Below are 21,166 nucleotides of genomic sequence, written 5' to 3' on the forward strand. Positions count from 1 at the left end.
TGTGATTTTAGATTAGCTTAGAAAAGGATTGTTTTGAATTAAATTGTAAACAACACAAAAGAAAAGAACAAGGAATAATTATAGCGAAACGAAATATGAAATTCAACCAAATCAAGATCTCAATCACTACAACGCAATTCTCATTATTACACGAATATAATTCCAACGAATTTCCAATCAACACTAATTCAATACGACATTAATAACCCAAAATCTAAATCTAGATTATGAATTTCATCAAAACAAGAACTGCAATCACAAATCCAATGCTCTAACAAAATTCAGAACAATTGAAATTCTCATTCTCTGTTTCAAATTTGAAATTCTCATTCTCTGTTTAGAATGCAAACGAAAAATCAATATCATGAAAAACGTAATTATCCTAATCAGAAAAGAGGAGGAAAAGCACGAATTCGATAGAACCTAACCCGAAACTCAAACGCAATGTTGTTCTTGAAACCTTGAACTGATTGATGGATTAGCCTTGCTTCATGATCATGTTTACTTCGGCCAAAACTAGAAAATATGAAAAGATGGAAGGTAGAGAGACGAAAATAAAGGAAAGAATTTAAAATAAAGACTTGTAATTCTAAAAAAAATTGCAGGAAAAGAAAAACAAGGATTCGTACATAAAGTCATAAATAAGAAATTATGGCGGGAATTAAGAAAGATTTATATTTAAATCCTAAATTACTTACTAACACAAATCTAAACTAACACATCAAAATAATGCACTAATGAAGCACAATTAAACCAAAAACATGGAGATAAAGATGTACTAAAATATGACTATCATTCATGCAATTCTATCCTTATCCCTCTCAAGATTTAATACTTTTCCTCTTCCTCTGAATTAGGGTAACTCAAAAAGCAAGAATTAACCTTAACATCCCATACAAATTAAGCAATTTACATGGGCTCCAATCTCTCATCCCCAAGATAACGCTACCTTAGAAATTAAATTAGGATTAAGAAAACTAAGTTAAGAATTTCATTCAAACGAATTAGGGTTAATTAAGCAATGTCCCCCTCATTCAACCATTAATTCAATTCAAAGAGTTGGGAAATGTAAATTCATGAGGGAAAGGGAATTATATTGACATTCATACCCAGGAATTCAAGAATCCATGAACTCACTAAGGATTACAAGAAAGTTTAGCCCTCCATAGAGATAGGTCTTAAAAATTCAAGATGAAAACAAAGGAAAATCAACATCATAATACAAGAATTAAAGGAAAATGAAGAGAAATTGTAAACCAAACCCTAAGATTAGTCTTGGCTGTCACCCAAGGATCCTAAGCTGTGCAAAATGCTCCAAAAGTAGCAAAAGAATTTAAGGAAATGTAAAAAGCTCTGTACCCTAATTTCTCAAATCCTATTTATAGTGCATAAATTTTTGCCCAAAGTGACTACTATGGTTTCATAGTGATAACGCACAGCGTTCTATAGTGTTTATGCGCACTCCATAGTGGTTACGCACGAGACCTGTGATTTGGGCCTGTTTGGAGTTATCACTTTGGCTTCAAAGTGATAACGCGCAATACCCCAGAGTGGTTACTCTCGTTCCATAGTGTTTACGCGCGGGTCCTGTATTTTTGGCCTCTTTGGAGTTGTCACTATTGTCAGGCTAGTGATTTATTATTGAGTAATCTATAATATTTTATTCTTGTTTAATGTTAATTGAAGGATTATTTGCTACTGGAATAGATTTAGATGGAGTTTGAAATTATTTATAAAAAAAAAAGAAAAAAGTGAATAGTACTGTATGAACAGTGTCAGATGAACAGTAAAACCGCCTATGAATAGTGCAAACCGTGTAGAAACCGTGTATTAACAATGCAAACCGTGTATGAACAGTGAAAACTACGTATGTACAGTGACTGCTGACGTCACATGCGCGTATAGTATGCGTGCACAGTATTTTCCAGCGTTAATAGTGCCCTGAACAGTGTTTCCGGTGTGAACAGTAAGGCGGTGAACAGTGTTTCCAGCGATGAACAGTATTTCAAAAATTTTCTATAAAAAGGAGGCTTCACACGAAATTTTCATTTCTTCACCCCTATCCAAGGTTCTCAAAGGTTCTAAGGCCAAATACCACCATTTCTCTCATACTAAACCTTCATAAACTTAGATTTCTTGTCAGATCTGAGATTCTACGTCTATTCTGAAGGATTTGAAGTAAGTTTCTTTAAGTTTGAAGCTAGATTTACCGTTCGTTTCTCTTCTCCTTCTCTTTCTCATAGAAGTTCATGGTGTTCTTAGGAGAAACTTCGTTCTAAAGCCGAATCTTCGGTGAATCTTGCATTAAAACAAATAATATTCGGTAGATCTAGTGTGAATCATCTTTCTGAGATAAGGAGAGTTTACTTTAACCTATGAACTACGTTTTGAATAGTTTAATATACTATTTCAAGATATTTTGATATGATTTTGTTAGATCTTTTGAATAAAAGCTACTTTCTAAGCTGTAACTGCTGTTAATTGATTTAAAATGCTGAGATTTTGGCTGATCTATTATAAACTTGCCTTAGCTGAGCTTTTAAAATAATTTTGGCGGTGTGCATCATGCTGAGATATATGTTTTACATCATTATAGAGTCGAGTTACACGTTTAGGTGGGTAGACGTGTAACAGTAAGTTCATGCTGAGCTGCTATGCTGTGCTGTCTGGATCCAGATACCAGAATGGGTCGCTATCGGACCGGCTCGGTTCCTTCTGCATTACTTAGGCTGTGAAACCAGTTAGAAACCGTTTTCATGTTGTGCAATAGTTGGGCTGGAAATGCATGGGGCTATTGCTGTGAGAAATATTTTGCTCTATATATATGATTTTATTTTATTTTTGTAAGCTCACCCTTGCATTTCTTTCTATGTCATTGTGTGCGTGTGTACTGCGATGATCGTACGGTGGTACGTGAGTAGATGTAGCAGGTGTTGCATCTACTTCACAGGTGAGGGGCCAGTGAAGAAATGATTGAAGCTGGGGTCGAGTAATATTGCATCAAAGTCCTTTTTCCTTATATTTTGAGACCTCATGTAGAGGGAGCTACGTAGTATAATTTTGGGTATTTTGAATATTATGAACTAAATGTAATATTATGTTGTTCTGTTGGATATTTGTTGTAAGAAACTTTGTTTTATTTTAATTGAGAAGAGAATTTCATACTTATATTTTCTATTATTTATTTATCTTAAATAAGTATGTAATGTACAAACAATGTTCTCGGTTCTTTACAAAAAGAGGTCGTGACATTTTAGTGGTATCAGAGCATGGTCTAGGTAAACCTACGGGGTGAGGTTGTTAGGCGTCAGTTGTGCATATTAGACATGTGAATTTTAGCTGTGAATTATGTATCATGATTTCTATTCATCAAGTTGTGAGGGAACGAGCTTGATCACCTCAGTTCTCAGACATGACTGATGTAGGAAATTTTGGTATATGATACTGGGGTGAGCTATAGGCGATTCATACTGCATGAATACAAGGTTGTTAAGCTAAGCTATAAATGATTGCTGAGACAAGTGTGTTTGTTATGCTGTGTGAATGCTGATATGATGTTATCCTCAGTGCTAAACTGATTAAATTGTTATGATATACTAAATATGAATATATCACTGTAAGCTGAATCTGTGAATATAGTTATGTGATGGTATTGCTGAATGTATTAAAGGTTAGTAAACTAAGCTAGTCTATATATTAGGATGGCTAGACCGAGAAGATCTGCTACAAACCCTCCTCCTCCTGCTGACGTGAACAAAATGGCTCATGCCATGGAGGCCATAGCAGCCACTATTAGGCAGAGTCTAGATATGATTCAGCAGCAGTAAACTGCAAACCAAGCCGCTGCTGCAGCACAGGCAGTAGCAGCTACTGCCTCAGCTGCACCTCCTCCTAAATACCATGGTTTGTCAGAGTTCAGGAAGAATGATCCTCCTCAATTCATGGGAGTGGATGGACCAGATGCTGCTGAACTCTGGATCAGGGAGATTGAGAAGATCTTCCTAACTATGGGTTGCGCCGAGGAGAGGAAGGTGTTATATGCTACTTATATGCTGACAAGGGATGACAGAGGGAATGTACCTGTACGGTGCCATCGCGGGCGCAGCGATCGCGAGTTGCTGATGCGATGAACGATCTTACGAGAGCCCTACGAGAACGTGAACGTCACGACAACGTAGCAGGCCGTATTTAAGAAGTTAGTTGCATGGGGAAAGTTTTTCGCCTCTCGATTATGTATCGCCTCCGCGCGCCAAGAATGAGCGGAGTTTCTCAAAATCGGCTAGGTAGCCGTGATATTCATAACTACATTCTCACCGACGGGCGATTTTAGATTTTAACATATAATTATAATGTAACCTTTTTTATCTTTACATTCTTTTTGTTCTATTCTAAAATATACTAAAGACATAAGAACTCATCTCTATATATATAGTCTTATTAGTATGCACACATCTACCAAATGTTTAATGTCATGATCTAACCCTAAGCAAAATGCATTTATTTAATTAATTCAAATCAAGAACCTTCTTAATAAATGATTTACAGATCATTACACCCTAGTCTAATTAAAGAACACATACACACACACACGACTAAAATGAATTAAGAATATTCTATACTTCACTTCATGTGATACTCAATTCACCAAGCATCGTTTGTAGAACTAGCTAGCATGCGCCGTTCAATTCAACAGGCTTGCATCCCTAGTATAAATTCTCTTCCCTACATTATTAGCCTTGGCATTCATCCACAGTAATAGGTTTAACAGATCTTTCTTCCAGTTCCAATGACATGCATACAAAATCTCTCTCAAGCTAAGTCCTGCACAAGGTTTTGAATCTTTGTTACCTACCTTTGCAATAAGGAAGTAGCGAATACAGAACATATATTGCTCTACCTACAGATCGAATCCTGGGGACTTGTATCCACTTGACCCAGAGATTGATAGGACATTTCATAGTAGCATTAGAACACATAGGAATAGTTCTGAACATTTTGAAGAGTTTTCATCTCCTTCATCTATCTATTCATCAGCCCATTCATTAGAATTTGGAATTGAAAACATGGCTGACAATGAAAGAACATTAAAGGAACTAGCTGCACCGGATGTAACATATCAAACTTTATGCATACAGTATCCTGATATTGATGCTCCTTTTGTTCTAAAAACTGGACTAATACACTTGTTGCCAAGATTTCATGGCCTTGCAGGTGAAGATCCGCACAAGCACCTCAAGGAGTTCCATATTGTTTGTTCAACTATGAGGCCACAAGGTGTGCCTGAGGAGCATGTCAAGTTAAAGGCTTTTCCATTCTCTCTGATGGATGCAGCCAAGGATTGGCTCTACTATCTCCCTCCAGGATCTATTGCTAGTTGGGACAACTTGAAGAGACTTTTCCTGGAGAAATTTTTTCCAGCATCAAGAGCTGCGTCCATAAGAAAGGAAATATGTGGGATAAGGCAACTTGAAAGAGAGACCCTCTATGAATATTGGGAAAGATTCAAGAAGTTGTGTGCTAGCTGCCCTCATCACCAAATTATTGATCAATTGCTCATACAGTACTTCTATGAAGGACTGCACCCTATGGACCGAAGCATGATAGATGCCGCAAGTGGAGGGGTGTTGGTTGACAAAACTCCAATTGCAGCCCGGAATTTGATAGAGAATATGGCTGCCAACTCACAACAATTTGCAACAAGGCAAAATTCTTGTGTTACCAGAAATGTGAGTGAAGTTCAAGTTGCTGAGTCTAGTAAAATAGAACACAAGCTTGATGAATTGGCATCCATGGTGAAGCAATTGGCTTCTATGCAAAAGAGTGTTGCTGCATCCTCATCTGCTCCGCCACCCATTCCAGCCATGTTGTGTGGTATTTGCTCAGCTACAGACCATTACACTGATAGCTGTCCTACACTACAAGAGTCTGATACTTTAGAAGGTAATCCTCAGGCCTATGCTGTAAATATTTACACTAATAAATTTCCTTTTCCAAATTCGCAGCAGCAGCCCAATTGGGATCTATCTTCCAATAGATATAACCCAGGCTGGAGGAACCATCCAATTTGAGATGGGGGAACAATTCTCAACAACAGAACCAGCAGCACGGCACTCAATATCAAGCACATCATGCTGGCCCAAATAGATTCCATCCATCTCAACATCAACCACAACAAGCCCAACAACATCACCAACCATCTTCCTCACAATCAAATGCACCCTAGAAAAATGAACCATCACTGGAGGAGCTCATGAAGCAATTGACCATGAACAACATCACTTTCCAGCAAAGAACCGAGGCTAGTATTAAGACTTTGGAGAACCAAATGGGACAACTAGCCTCATCTCTGAACCAGATGCAATCTCAAGGTTCAGGAAACCTCCCTGCACAAACTGTAGCAAATCCTAAAAATGTGAGTGCAATCACTCTGAGGTCTGGAAAGGTGATGCAAGAACCCACAGTGTCCAAAGAGAAAGAAGACCCAAAATGTGCTCCATCTACAGTTGATCTAAATGGAGAGGAAAAGGTTCAAGAACAACCAGAACCCACATCTGCCCAACCAAAGGTGGCAGAAAATGTTGATAGGCCAATTCCTCTACCATTTCCTCAAAGAGTTATCCAGCCAAGCAAGAAGATTGAAGAGGCTGAGAAAGAGATCCTTGAGACCTTCCAAAAGGTAGAGGTGAACATACCTCTACTAGATGCAATCAAGCAAATACCCAAGTACGCCAAGTTCTTGAAAGACTTATGCACCCATAGGAGGCGTCTTAAGGGTAATGAGAAGGTAAATATGGGTAGGAATGTTTCTACACTCTTTGAAAAACAAAGGTCCACAATGCCTGAGAAATGTAAGGACCCAGGAACTTTCACTATCCCATGTATTATTGGTAATAATATGATTGAGAATGCCATGCTAGATTTAGGAGCATCTATAAATGTCATGCCATTGTCCATTTTTACTTCACTGTCTCTTGGCCCTCTGCAGCCTACAGGTGTGGTTATTCAGTTAGCCAACAGAAGCATAACAAACCCAGCTGGGATTGTTGAAGATGTATTAGTCAGAGTGAATGATCTCATCTTCCCAGCTGACTTTTACATTTTGGACATGCAAGAGGGAGAATCAGTGAAAGGTGCGGCACCAATCATTTTGGGAAGACCGTTCTTGAAGACTACAAGAACGAAAATTGATGTGCACGCTGGGACGCTCACTATGGAGTTTGGAGACAACATTGTGCGCTTCAACGTTTTGGACGCCATGAAGCATCCATTGGAAGAACACTCTGTTTTCCAAATTGATTTGCTGGATGATTTGATAGATGATCAATGTTCTGAATTTTTAGAAGAAGATTTTGCTCTTAATTTTTCTGAATTTATAGACAATTCCATTTGTGAATACTGTAATAATTCTTCTGTATGTGACAATTGTATTTCTGACTTTTTGAATGTGAATTCTGCAACTTCTGTTATTGGGGAAATTGAAAAATCAATAGGGGAAGAATGTGATATTTTGAGTTCAGCAAGTATAATTGAATCTAACCCCTTTGACTTGAATGTTGCAGAAATTTCTTCTACTAAAAGTGCCAAGTCACTTCCCTCTGTGGAGCAATCTCCTACACTAGAGCTTAAACCATTGCCAGAGCATTTGAAATATGCCTATTTAGAGGAAAATGAGAAGCTCCCAGTGATAATCTCCACTAAGCTAAATATCAATCAAGAGGAGGAGAGAGTGACAACTTTCAGAAACAATAGTGGATACTACAGAAGCCCAAAACGCTGCAGACCTGCACGTAGCTACTATTGCAAATGATAGTAGACATTGCAGTGAGTTGAAATTAGTATAGAGCTGCACGTAGCTACTTTCGTTCACCAAAGTGGCTACGCATAACTACCACTTGCAATAGTGACAACTACAGAAAGAGTGCAAAGGCTTGGGAGCTGCGCGTGGCTTGAGTGGGATCTTTTTGACACTGTAGATTTTTAATATTTTAGGAACATTTTGCAGAGCTTAGGTCAGCCTTGGGTGATAGCCAAGGACCTAACCTAGGGTTTGATTTCCATTTTCTTCCTACTTCTCTTTGAATTTTACATTGATGTTGTTGATTTCTCTTCACTCTCATTTAGTAATTGTAAGACCCATCCTTATGGACGGCTAAACCTTTTGTAATCCCTAGTTAGTTCACTTAGATTCTTAAATTCCTAGGTTTTAAATGTTAATATAATTCCTTTATTTCATGAATTTCTTCTTCCTAAACTTTTGACTTGAATTAATGGTTGAATAAGGGGGATATTGCTTAATTAACCTTAATTCATTTTAATGAGATTCTAAACTTGAATTGCTTAATTCTTCTAAGGTTGCGTAATCTTGGGAAGAGAGATTGGAGTCCATTGAATTGCTAAATTCATATGAAAATATAAGGTTGATTTTTGCTTGTTAAATTAACCTAATTCTGGGAGAAGAGAAAGACTATTAAATCTTGAGAGGAATAGGGATAGAGCCTTGATGAACGAAAGATTTGTCGCAAATCCTCACCAAAATATAAACAAAAATTAATATAATACTAGGGTGCTAACCTAGATCGTCTCCCATGAATCATTGGATGAGTAACCAAATATCAAACATGTAGTGTGCAATGTATTTAGAAAGCAAGTAAAAAGGGGAGTGTTGTGATTTCAAGTTCAATCTACTTAAGCAGAAAATTAAATTGCAAAGTTCAATCAATAAAATGTAGTAACCTCTAGTTCATTCATGTAGACTCTATCCCTATTCCTCTCAAGATTTAATACTCTTCCTCTCCTCCTAGAATTAGGTTAATTTAACAAGAGAAAATCAACCTTATGTTTCCATACAAATTAAGCAATTCAATGGACTCCAATCTCTCATCCTAAGATTACGCAACCTTAGAAATAAACCAAGAATTAAGCAATTCAAGTTTAGAATCTCATTAAAAAGAATTAGGGTTAATTAAACAATGTCCCCCTTATTCAACCATTAATTCAATTCAAGAGATTAGGAAGAAGAAATTCATAAAAGAAAGGAATTATATTAACATTCAAAACCTAGGAATTCAAGAATCATATGAACTCACTAGAGATTACAAGAAAATTACCCCTCCATAAGGATAGGTCTCACCATTACAAGATGAAAATAAAGAGAAATCAATAACATCAAGATGAAAATCAAAGAAAAGTGAAGAAGAAATGGAATTCAAACCCTAGGTTGGACTTGTCACCCAAGGCCGACCTAGGCTCTGCAAGTGTCCCCAAAGTGACAAAAGAAGCCAAAAATGTGTAAAAGCTCTGTACCCTCATTTCTCAAATTCTATTTATAGTGCAGAAATTTTTGTTTATAGTAACTACTATAGTTTCATAGCGATAATGCGCAATGCTCCATAGTAGTTACTATCGCTCCATAGTAGTCACGCGCAAGTCTTATGATTTTGGCCTCTCTGGAGTGTTCACTTTGGTATTAGAGTGATTACTTTGGCTGCTCCAGAGTGTCTACTATGGTTCCATAGTAGCTATGTGCAAGTCTTGTGCTTTTGGCCTCTTTGGAGTGTTCACTTTGGTATCAGAGTGATTACTTTGGCTGCTCCAAAGTGTCTACTATGGTTCCATAGTAAGCACACGCAACATTTCTTCAAATTGGGTCTCTGTAGTGTCTACTATGGTTTCATAGTGATCACTTTGGTCTGCTCTTCTGGATCTAGCTTGTTGTAGTGTTCACTATGGGATCTAAAGTGATCACTTTCATCTCAAACTTTCTCAATTGCTAAAAATCCATGGAAAAGTCTAGAAATTCTTGCACAATTATTCAAATGATCAAAATTGCAAACTATATCTATGTAAATTAACCAAAAATTAAGAAACCTATGATATTTGACCAAAATGATGTTTTTATGTTATTTACACTTCCTAAGTTTACTTTTTCTATTAAGAAACATCAAAATGACAAGTAAAAATCCAATAAAATGTGGATTCATCAAGCCTACATGAATGAACTAAGGGTTACTGCATTTTATTGATTGAACTTTATAATTTTGCTTCTTACTCTTGTATTGAACCTGGAATCACATAAATCCTCCCATTACTTGTTTTCTTAATTAATGTTTTCAACATGTTTAATGCATATTCTCAACCAATGTCATCGGAGACAACCTAAATGGTTTTCATTTCTTCCCTTAACATTGAGCATTTAATTCCAAATATTTTTGGGCATCAAATCAATTGCATCAGTTTTACATTGCATCTGCACCTTCAGTCCAAGTAAATCTCTATCCAACCTTGCATTTTTTATTCTAGAGTTCTTAATTCGAGTAATTAGAGAAATGTTCATTGTTGTTCTTGAGTGCATGATGTCTAAAATTAAGTGTTAAAACTGAGCAATTGGTTTAGAATACGAGAGATTATAGAGGACATGTTTCCTGAATTTTATAGAGATTGATGAACTCATGGAATTTTCATACATGAATGCCTTCAATTCTTGATAAATTGAATTCCTAGTGGTTCATCTCCTGATTCATGTGCTGAATTGGGTCATATTTCCTACTGAACTAAACAAAGAAAATAAAAAAAATTATGTATATGTTCATAATTATTTGTGTATTACAATCCTTTTTCCATTTTGTGATTAATAATTTAGATTCTTCTTCCATTTCTCTGTTTCTAAATTCTAAGTAAATATTCTGTTTGTGTACTTCTTCATGTGATTGTCACACTTCATTTTGAAAAATAAAGAGATTCTTACCATTTGTGCATATGGATTTGTAAGGTGAATTGTGAACATGATTGATTGATATTATTACCTTTATTCCAATAGTAAGAATTTGAGCTTTGCAGAATACATTCTTTCAAGTGTGATTGATCATAATTTTGCTGCACCCTCTAGAACTTGATTTGTTTCTTGATTGAATATGCAATTTTATAGTTCTCACACATATGATGGAGGCCTTATTTGATTGTGCCTAGTTAGCCTAAATGAACCTTCCTTTGTGCTTGGATGTCCTAGTTTATTACCCCTTTGAGCTTAATATCCCTTCCTTGATTTTCCCTCATTTCAAGCCTTGATGAAAAACCATTTTAACCATCCAAAGGAAAAGAGGCATATTGAATCTAATCAATAATGAGTTTAAAGTTAAGTTTGAGGTGGCATTCAGATTTTATTTGCTTGAGGACAAGCAATGTTCTAAGTTTGGGGTGGAGAATAGCAAAGCTACCTAAGTTTTGGTTTCAAAAGGAAAGAAATAAATAGCAAAGTTGTGAGTTCAAAAGAAAGATATGCAACAAAGTGCTGTAGAAAAAAAAAAGAAAATTAATGAAAGGAATGAAAAGAAAATAGTGAATGAAAGCAAGAAAAGAAAATTTGGAATTCTGCTGCATGAATGAACATTGTTGTTGATCTAAAAAAAAAAATTTGTTTGGTACATAATTGAGGGAATTATTGAAAAATAATGCAAATCCATGCTAGTTTGAAGTTCATTCACTCAAAATGTCTCTTTTCTTTTGAAATTGCATGTATTGTTTCTCATTTTGTTCAATACTTACCTTAACCTTAGCCCTATTATAACCTGAAAATAGTCCTCTTGATGTGTGATTGACTCTATTAAGTAGAGAAGATTGAGAATATGGGCAAGCATATAGTAGGGTGACACTACAACAAGTTTAAATTGGCGCAGAGCTGCGCGTAGCTACTTTCGTTCACCATTGTGGCTACGCGTGATAAATCCACATTTTACTATATTTTTAGTCTAGTTTTTGTTAATAAATAAGTAGTAAAGTGCTAAGCAAACTTGAAAATATCATAAAAATTGCATTAATATTCATAATTGTGTAAATAATTTTGATTTTTAGATTTATAGTCCAATTTTGAACAATTTGACTTAAAAGCAACTTAATCCTTGTGCAAAAGCTTGAGCTGAGAATTTGAGTTGAAAATTGAAGTGAAGAAAGTAAAGGAATTGAGCCTAAAAGATGAAGAATCAAGTATTTTATGAAGGGCATAATCACTCTGAGTACATAGAGTGAACATTTTGAAGAAGAAAATTCATGAAGATCAAGAGAGTAGCTACTTCAACTGTTCAAAGTAGCTACGCAATTGAGCGCGTAGCCACTTCAAGTGCCCAGAGTAGCTACGCAGAGCACATAGCCACTTCAAGCGTTCAGAGTAGCTACGCCCAAGGCTAATTCAAAACTGCACAGTGCGTGTAGCTACTAATTGAGCGCGTAGCTACTTCAAGTGCCTAGAGTAGCTACGCAGTCAGCGCGTAGCTACTTCAAGTGTTCAGAGTAGCTACGCAAAAATAACAGAATTTTAAATATCACTTCTAAGTGTCAACTTTGGACGATTTGAGTTCTTAAATCAGTTTTAGAAGCTTCTGGAAGACCTTTGATGCTAGAATTTTCAAAGAATAACATGTAGAAAGGCAAAAGGCGGGAAAAACCATATAAATAGAAGTTAGAGGTTCAGAAAAAGGGACTTTGGTTCATTTTTGTTATTTTTCACTTTGTAACTGTTTTAACTTCCAAGGGAAGTTAGAGAGAGAGATTGGAGCGACTTTAAGCTTCATTTCTAATGGAATCAGAGTGAAGATTGGGTCTTTGAAGATGTTCTTCTGCTTCTTGTCTTCTTCTCTTACTTCTCCTTTCTCCATTGTAATGTTGTTCTAAACCTTTTTGGTTAGGGATCTATGGATCCAAATTTGATGTTGTGATGTAATTGTGGATTGAATCTTGAGATTTTAATTGAATTGAGTATGTGATTTTGTTCTTAATGCAGTTGTGAACTAATCCTTCATTCAATTGAAATTAGAGGAATTTTCATCAATGGAAATTGAGTTTATTTCTCAGATCTGAATCATATGCCTAGGTTATTGAGATCTTAGCAATAAGTATCATGATCTAGTAATCCTATAATTTCCTGAACTTAATGCAGTATTTGATTAAATTTTACCTAAGGGATTAGGGAGATTTAATTGAATATTAGGATCAATGAGGCAAGAAATTGTCCTTTTGTTAAAGAAGTGAAATTGATTATCAATCAATTAAAATTCTCAAGAGTTTAGAACATGATTACATTGCAATTGAAAATCTAGTGAAGTGATTCCTAACTATTTTCAATATAGCATTCTTAACACAAAATTCGTATTATGTTTTTACAGCAAGTTTATTACCTTTAATTGTCTTTATTTCTTACTTTCACATGTTACAAACCTCTCAATGAATTGTTTTGCTCAACTAATTGTTAAATTGTGAAGTGGTAATTGAAATAAGATCCTTGTGGATGATAGTTGGGGCTCATATTGAATTCCAAATTTTATTATTTGCTACAACTACCTAGTATACTTGCTAGTTAGTTCTCCAATTTGTGTGACAACGCGTGTAGCCACTATCACTTGCAATAGTGACAACTAGAGAAAGGATGCAAAGGCTTGGGAGCTATACGTGGCTACAATCATTTATGATATTAGCTACTCTCGAGGACGTCAACTTCACTATAAATAGATTTTTGGAAATTAGGGTTGGGAACTTTTTGACACTAGATTTTTGCCATTTTAGGAACACTTTGCAGAGCTTAGGTAGCCTTGGGTGATAGCTAAGGACCTAATTGATAAATCCATATTTTACTAGTATTTTACCTTAATTTTTAATACATTTGATATAGAAAACATGATGAGAAAAGCTGAAAAACTCATAAAAATAATAGAATGTTCAATTCTTTTGTAAATAGTTAGTTGTTTAGATTTTATGAATTTTCTTTGTAAAAATTACTAATTAGAACATATTTTATAGGAAATTCTGAGCTGAGTTCATAAGACTAGAAGATCAAGAGAATAGTAGAAGAAAAATAACAATTTTTGAGACAAAGAACAAGGATTGATGAAGCTAGTTGTTGGGCATGATCACTATTTTAGAGAAAAGTGATCATTTCAGAGCCTAATTTCATAGAAAGACTTCTGCGTTACCACTTTTTCTTACAATAGTAACCACACCCATGAAGAGAGATCCTACGTGATCACTATTTCTAATAATAGTGATTGTTCCAAAGCTGGGGTGAGAAGAACAACTTGTGCATGATCACTATTTTGTATAAAAGTGAACACGAGCAAGTTTGATTTCAAGCAATAGGCTGCGCGTGATCACTATTTATGAGTAAAGTGATCACGCGCATGATCCAAAACCAAAACTAGCTGCGCATTTTCACTATTTCAAAAAATAGTGGTTGTTCCAAAGAGCATTTCAACAGAACAGGATGCGCATGACTCCTATTTTGTATAAAAGTTAACACATACATGTTACTAGAAGCAATCTACCTCTGCGTTGCTACTATTATAAACAAAAGTGATTGTTCTAGTCATGAAGGTTACCAGAAAGGCTTCTGCCTGGTTACTTTATTTTATAAAAGTAACCACGCCAGAAAGGCGAGAAATTCCATAAATAAGAGATTAGCTCAGAAACTTGGGATCTTTTCTCATTTTTTTATTTGCACACCTTAGAAAAGTTAGAGAGGGAGATTGGAGGCAACTTTCATGCTCTGGACCTTGAGGAATCAGGTTGGGGATTGTATTTATGAAAAAATTCTGCAACTCCTCTTCTTTTACTCTTTCTCTCTCTTTTTCTTTAAGGTACATGTTCTAATTTCTTTTTGTTGTGGATTGATGGATCTGATTTTGATATTGTAAATTGATTGTGGATCTGGATTTTAAGACTTTGATTGTATTGAATGTTTAATTCTTTCCTTAATGCAATTCTTGAATTAGATCTGTTTTGTTGTGATTTTCTTATTTCTACACTTTGTTGCTTTTGTTTACAAATGCTCAAAACACTCCAAAATTCATTTAGCTCAACTAGTTATTGATTTGTGAAGTGGTAATTGTTAGAATTAATCTCTGAGGATGATACTTGGGACTCAAATGAATTCCAAATTTACAACTACCTAGTATACTTGCTAGTTAGTGTTCTCTTAGCTTTGTGACACTAACCTAGGGTTTGATTTCCATTTTCTTCCTACTTCTCTTTGATTTTTACATTGATGTTGATTTCTCTTCACTCTCATTTGGTAATTGTAAGACCCATCCTTATGGAGGGCTAAACCTTTTGTAATCCCTAGTGAGTTCAATTAGATTCTTGAATTCATGGGTTTTGAATGTTAATATAATTCCTTTTCTTTCATGAATTTTTTCTTCCCAAACTCTTGAATTGAATTAATTGTTTAATGAGAGGCATATTGCTTAATTAACCTTAATTCATTTTAATGAGATTCTAAAGTTGAATTGCTTAATTCTGGGTTTATTTCTAAGGTTGCGAAATCTTGGGAAGAGAGATTGGAGTCCATTGAATTGCTTAATTCGTATTGAAATATAAGGTTGATTTTGCTTGTTAAATCAACCTAATTTTGGGAGGAGAGGAAGAGTATTAAATCTTGAGAGGAATAAGGATAAAGTCTACATGAATGAACTAGGGGTTACTGCATTTTATTGATTGAACTTTATAATTTTGCTTCTTGCTCTTGTATTGAACCTAAAATCACACAAAACCCCCCCATTACTTGTTTTCTTAATTAATGTTTTCGATATGTTTGATGCATATTCTCAACCAATGTCATTGGAGACAACCTAGGCTTGCATCCTAGACTACATTGATGAGGTGATTCAGCTTTTAAATATTCAAATATGAGGTTTGGTAAGTGGAAAAAAGTGAACCTAGATCTCCAATAACAATGCCATAATTCTCATTTCATGCATTCTATAAATGGACTCCGAGATTGAGAAAAATAAGAGAGAAACAAAATAAAATCGGATGTACCTTATGCCATGTATGTGTACATGCATGTACATAGAGAAATTCAGTCAAGATTATACAAGGGGAAATAATGAGAAAGAAAAACATTATGTTACAAGTTTAGTAAAATTTCAATTTAAGTGTTTTGAGTGTATTAAGCTAATAATGAATATTAAAGAAAATAACTAAGTTACAACAAAAATATAAATTTTTAGAGAATATAAGATGAGAAAGTTTTAGGGTGTTACACTATCTGAAGTTCCTAAAGAACATGTCAAACTTAAGGTATTCCATTTTTCTCTGACTGGTGTAGTTGAGGACTAGTTGTACTACTTGCAACGATGGTTAAATATCAGTTGGGATAACTTAAAGAGATTATTTCTAGAGGAATTTTTCCCTACCTCACATGTTGCTCCAATTAGAAATGAAATATGTGGTATAAGGTTATTGGCCAAGGTGACACTTTATGAGTACTTAGAAAGATTGAAGAGATTGTGTTCAAATTGCCTTCATGAACAAATCAGTGCGCAAATACTTATCTAGTATTTCTATGAGGGACTAAGCTCTATGGATAAAAGCATGATTGACGTAGCAAGTGGAGGAGCGTTGGTAGATAATGTACCATCTTTATTTTTAATTAACATAATAATAGTAAAAAAAAAATCAAAATAATCAAAATCGAAGAGATCCTGAATAACAAAGGTTTAAATCAGAAAACTTGAATAATAAAACATTAGTCTTTAAAACTGGTAAATAAACATCAAATATTGTAGTCATAATTTGCTTCATAATGTACAACATATATTTGTATTTCAAATACAAATAAAGTTATCAAAATACATTAAGACCATTCATTTACATTTACAAGTACTCAAAATAATAATGGTCCTAATGAGCAGCCTAACCACCCTTTAAAAAAGTGGCACTAGTCATCCCCGTGCCAATCTTCTATCATCGCTAGGTCTTCAGCAGTCAACTCGTCATTCGAGCCAAGATACTGATCGTCTGGGTCTATAGTGACTTGAACACCTGTAATATGCTTAATCATCCATCGCGATGGTATTCTCGAATGGTCGTGATCATGGTACGTGACCAGATACGTTACTGCTGTTGGGGTTCTCTCAGTGCTAGAAAAGATATAAATACAGAGGGTATGATGGATTTGATGCACAGAAAAATCAAAAGAGATGCTAAAAGCTAATTCCAACTCCATCATAACTACTTCACTAGGTACTTCACTATCATAAAGAAGAATTTAAAGTAACTAAGTCTCTGGTACTCGCCAAATACATTATTTACATTATCTATTACTGAACTATCTACTACTCTCATTCCCTCTATGGGTGTTGTCATCTGGATTCCCTAAAATGGTTACGTAAGGATGAGTCTCTACATTCATTACCAAGCATACATACACAGAGAATTCAAGAATACAGATAAAACATTTAACATGCATCATATAACAATTCAATTATACATCCAAATTATCTTTATCTCTATTCATCCTTTCGATACTCATTTCCATATTCAATTCTATTCTCAATTACATTGTCATTTCCACTGCCCCTGGGATCCCTCGAGGTCTTCCTTAGCATATATAGTCGCTGGATAGCCGTAGCTACACGGATACAACGTGTACCGACCCGGCTCCTTTTAGCAAAAGCATGGTCAGGAGTATTAGTCAGGAAATGAGTGTGAGGCCTGTGGTGCTCCTACTCTCATTTGTGTTGCGCAATTCAAGAGGAGCATCCACCACCCTCATTTCCTCAAGACTTCTCAGTCTTTTCCATCTTTCACACTTCCAATGTACCTCTGAACTATCTATATTCGTCCTTACCATATTCCTTTTTATCTGTATTTTCTCATTTCATCTCTATATTTTCTATTCCCTGTTTACTTATATATTATTCACACTTTTATCTCTCTATTTTACTCTAGTTTCATTATTATATCATACATCATTCAATCATTGCTGAGAGTTAGTCCCCTCGGACTCAATCCACCACATACATGCATATACACTCAATCAATGATCATACACTTCATCAAACACTATAAAACATGCTTCAAACATAACAAAAACACATTCTCATCCAAAATACACTCAAAATCATGCATTTCATCACAACCTTTTCATGAATACAAACATAACACTTTATTGGTAACAAAATAGCGCTCTCTTTACCTTGAGACAAAGTTTTGAAAGAGATTTTGTGAAGGGTTTTAGGTGAAAGGACCAAAATCTTCCTAGATATCACTAAAGAGACCATTTTAAGAAAGGAGAAACTTACTTGGAGTTGATTGATGAAGTTCCCAAGCTTGGATTTGAAAGAAAGTTGAGGTTTTGAAGTGATTTTTTGAGAAGAGAGGGTTAGGGGTCGAGAGAACAAGGGAGAGCTTAAAACTTGGATTGTAATCCAAGCTTTCTAACTTGGAAACCCTTAAATACCCCTAGACTCGTGACATTCTCGCTATAGCAAAAAAACTAGACAAAATTGCACTTTGCTGTCTATCATTCTAGCTATAGCGAGAGCTCTTTGCTACAGCGAGAGCATCCTCGCTGTAGCGTGAGAAATCTAGCTACAGCGAGAGAGCATCGAAATGCCTTATTTCTTGACGTTCTTCTTGCCACAGCGAGATATCCTACAACCTACATCATTTAAACTCTCTAAAATTTAAATAACTTCACAAATATAACCAACATTCAATGCTATAATAATAAATATAAAAACGAGGATGTTACAGATAAGACACCACAATCTGCAATGAACTGGATTGAGAACATGGCCCCCAATTCTAAAGAATTTGAAACTAGAAACAATTCATTGATCGTGACCAGATGCGTGAAAAAGGTGCAGGTTTCTTATATTGCGACCATAACAAGCTTGAGCCAAACGTCAGACTTGTATATTTATATATGTATTATTCCTTCTAAATTGTGTTGTATATGCTTGTATTATATGAATTATGTGACTTGTGTAGTTGCTAAATAAAGAGTTGTGCATTTGCAGTGTTGTGTGATTATTTTGTTTGATGTAATTAGTAGTGGGGGGATCTGTGATTAATTGTTAAAGTGTTTTATATGTATGCTAATTAAGGGTTATAGCATAGAACTTATATTGCTCCATTCTGGAAAAAATTAGGAGTTCTGGATGTAGGGCTTCTTGCTCGAGTGAGGTCTCCCTCACTCAAGCGAGACTGAGTGGTGCTGGATTGGATATACTGGAGCAATCTCGCTGATGATTGGTATAAGTTTCATCGCTAAACCTCATCAAAACATGCAAAAAAATTAATATAGTTTAGGATGCAAGCCTAGGTTGCCTCGGTGACATTGGATAGAAAACATACATCAAACATGTTGTAAACATTAACTCGGAAAGCAAGTAAAAAGGGGTTTTTTTGTGGTTCCAAGTGCAAGTTACTCAATCAAACAATTAAATTTTAAAGTTCAATCAATCAATAGAATATAGTAACCCCTAGTTTGTCTATATAGATTCTATCCCAATTACTCTTAAGATTTAATATTCTACCCTTTTCCCTTAATTAGATCAATTTAATAAGCAAAAATTAACCTTAAATTCCTATACAAAATTAAGCAAATCAATAGGCTCGAATCTCTAATTCTCAGAATTAAACCCAGAATTAAGAAAATCAAGTTTAGAACCTTTGTTAAAAATGAATTTGAAGTTGATTGAGCAACACCCTCTCATTCAATTATTAACTTAATTCAAGAGATTGAGGAAAGAAGAAATTCATGTAGAAAGATTCGTATTAACATTAAAAGCACAAGAATTCAAGAATCCTTATGAATTTACTAGGGACTACAAGAAAATTAGCCCTCCTAGCTCTGCAAGAAAAGTTGATGACATTGAGATGAAAATTAAAGAAAATTAAGAAAAAATGAAAATCAAACCCTAAATCTGGCCTTGGCTATCACCCAAAGCTGACTTAGCTTTGTAAAAGTGTCCTAAAATGGTAAAGTAAGAGGTTCTGCAATTTGATTCTAAGATTTTTTATAACTTGCTACAACAACACCAGTACACTTGTTAGTCAGTTTACTTACAGTGCAACAACAGTTGTAAAAGTAACAAGTTTTTGGCGCCGTTGTCGGGGAATAATTTGTTTCAATATCATTATTAACAAGCAAATAATTAGATTGAGCATTTGTTCCTTTAAATTTTCTGCAAATATTACATTACATGTGCAGTTTTCTGTTTTCATTATACTATATCTATGTTTAGTTGTATATGCGTGGCAAAAACAAAAATAAATCCACTCTTGTCTTTGATCCTGACATTGATAGAACTCTTAGGAGATTAAGAAAAGAGACTAGAGCAGAGACATCTTTAGGAAGTGACAGTGATCTAGAGGTTATACATTCTCCAGAATTTCAAGTCACTCCTTTTGCAAATAGGAAACATTCACCTTTTAGACAACCAACTCCAAAAGTTGAAATGGCAGAACAACATAGAATGAGAACACTAGGAGATTATACAATTCAAGATATGCAAGGCTATAATTCTTCAATTGTTAGACCAACCATTCAAGCCAATCATTTTGAGATAAAACCAGCCTTACTTCACTTTGTGCAGCAGGATCAATTTTCTGGTGGAATTTTTTATGATCCTAATCTACATATTTTTAATTTTCTACAGTTGTGTGATACTATAAGGATGAATGGAGTAAGTGAAGATGCTATAAGACTAAGGCTATTTCATTTTCTTTAAAAGACAAAGCCAAATGTTGGTTACAAGCACAACCTCAGGGAAGTATCACCACATGGACTGAACTTGTGAATAAATTTCTAACAAAATATTTTCCTCCCTCAAAAGCTGCTAAGCTGAGAAGAGAAATAACATCTTTTGTGCAGCAGGAAGGAGAATCACTTTATGAAGCATGGGAAAGATATAAAGAGTTGCTGAGAAGATGTCCACATCATTTTATTCCAGAATGGATGCAGCTGAAAACTTTTTATAATGGAATGAATGTAGTAACTAGAACTATGATTGATGCAGCTGCAGGAGGATCTTTGCGCATGAAATCCTTGGAAGAAGCCCAAAGAATCATTGAGATGATGGCTTCATCTTTGTGTCAGAAGTCCAACTTGAGGAATACAAGAAGAGGCAATGAATATGAAGCAAAGATGATGGAAACTTTTCTTGCACAGAATCAGCTGCAAAACCAATTATTTTCTGATCAAATAGCAGCTTTGACTCAGCAGATTAATAATTTGCAGACTGGAAATGTGGTAACAAGTCAGTTGACATGTGATTTTTGTGGAGAGAATCATGCTAATGGTGCATGTGATGTACCTACACCTGAACCACAAGAGCAAGTCAATTATATGGGGAATTATCAAAGACAGCAACAATCTTATCCTCAACAATCATTT

The 21,166-nt window shown here is 35.1% G+C and overlaps 1 non-coding gene and 1 pseudogene across 1 annotated transcript; one reads left to right on the forward strand and one right to left on the reverse strand.

Moving 5' to 3' along the window:
• Positions 1 to 5,168: 5,168 nt before the first annotated feature.
• On the forward strand, positions 5,169 to 7,315 carry LOC113863967 (annotated as a pseudogene).
• A 13,296-nt stretch (positions 7,316 to 20,611) lies between these two features.
• LOC113864023 lies at positions 20,612 to 20,718 on the reverse strand. The gene has a single exon (XR_003504631.1). It is a non-coding gene; the product is annotated as a small nucleolar RNA R71 (small nucleolar RNA).
• Between the last annotated feature and the right edge of the window lie 448 nt (positions 20,719 to 21,166).

This window comes from Abrus precatorius, unplaced genomic scaffold (assembly GCF_003935025.1).
Source record: "Abrus precatorius isolate BTA unplaced genomic scaffold, Abrus_2018 Scaffold3, whole genome shotgun sequence".
Lineage (NCBI taxonomy): Eukaryota > Viridiplantae > Streptophyta > Magnoliopsida > Fabales > Fabaceae > Abrus > Abrus precatorius.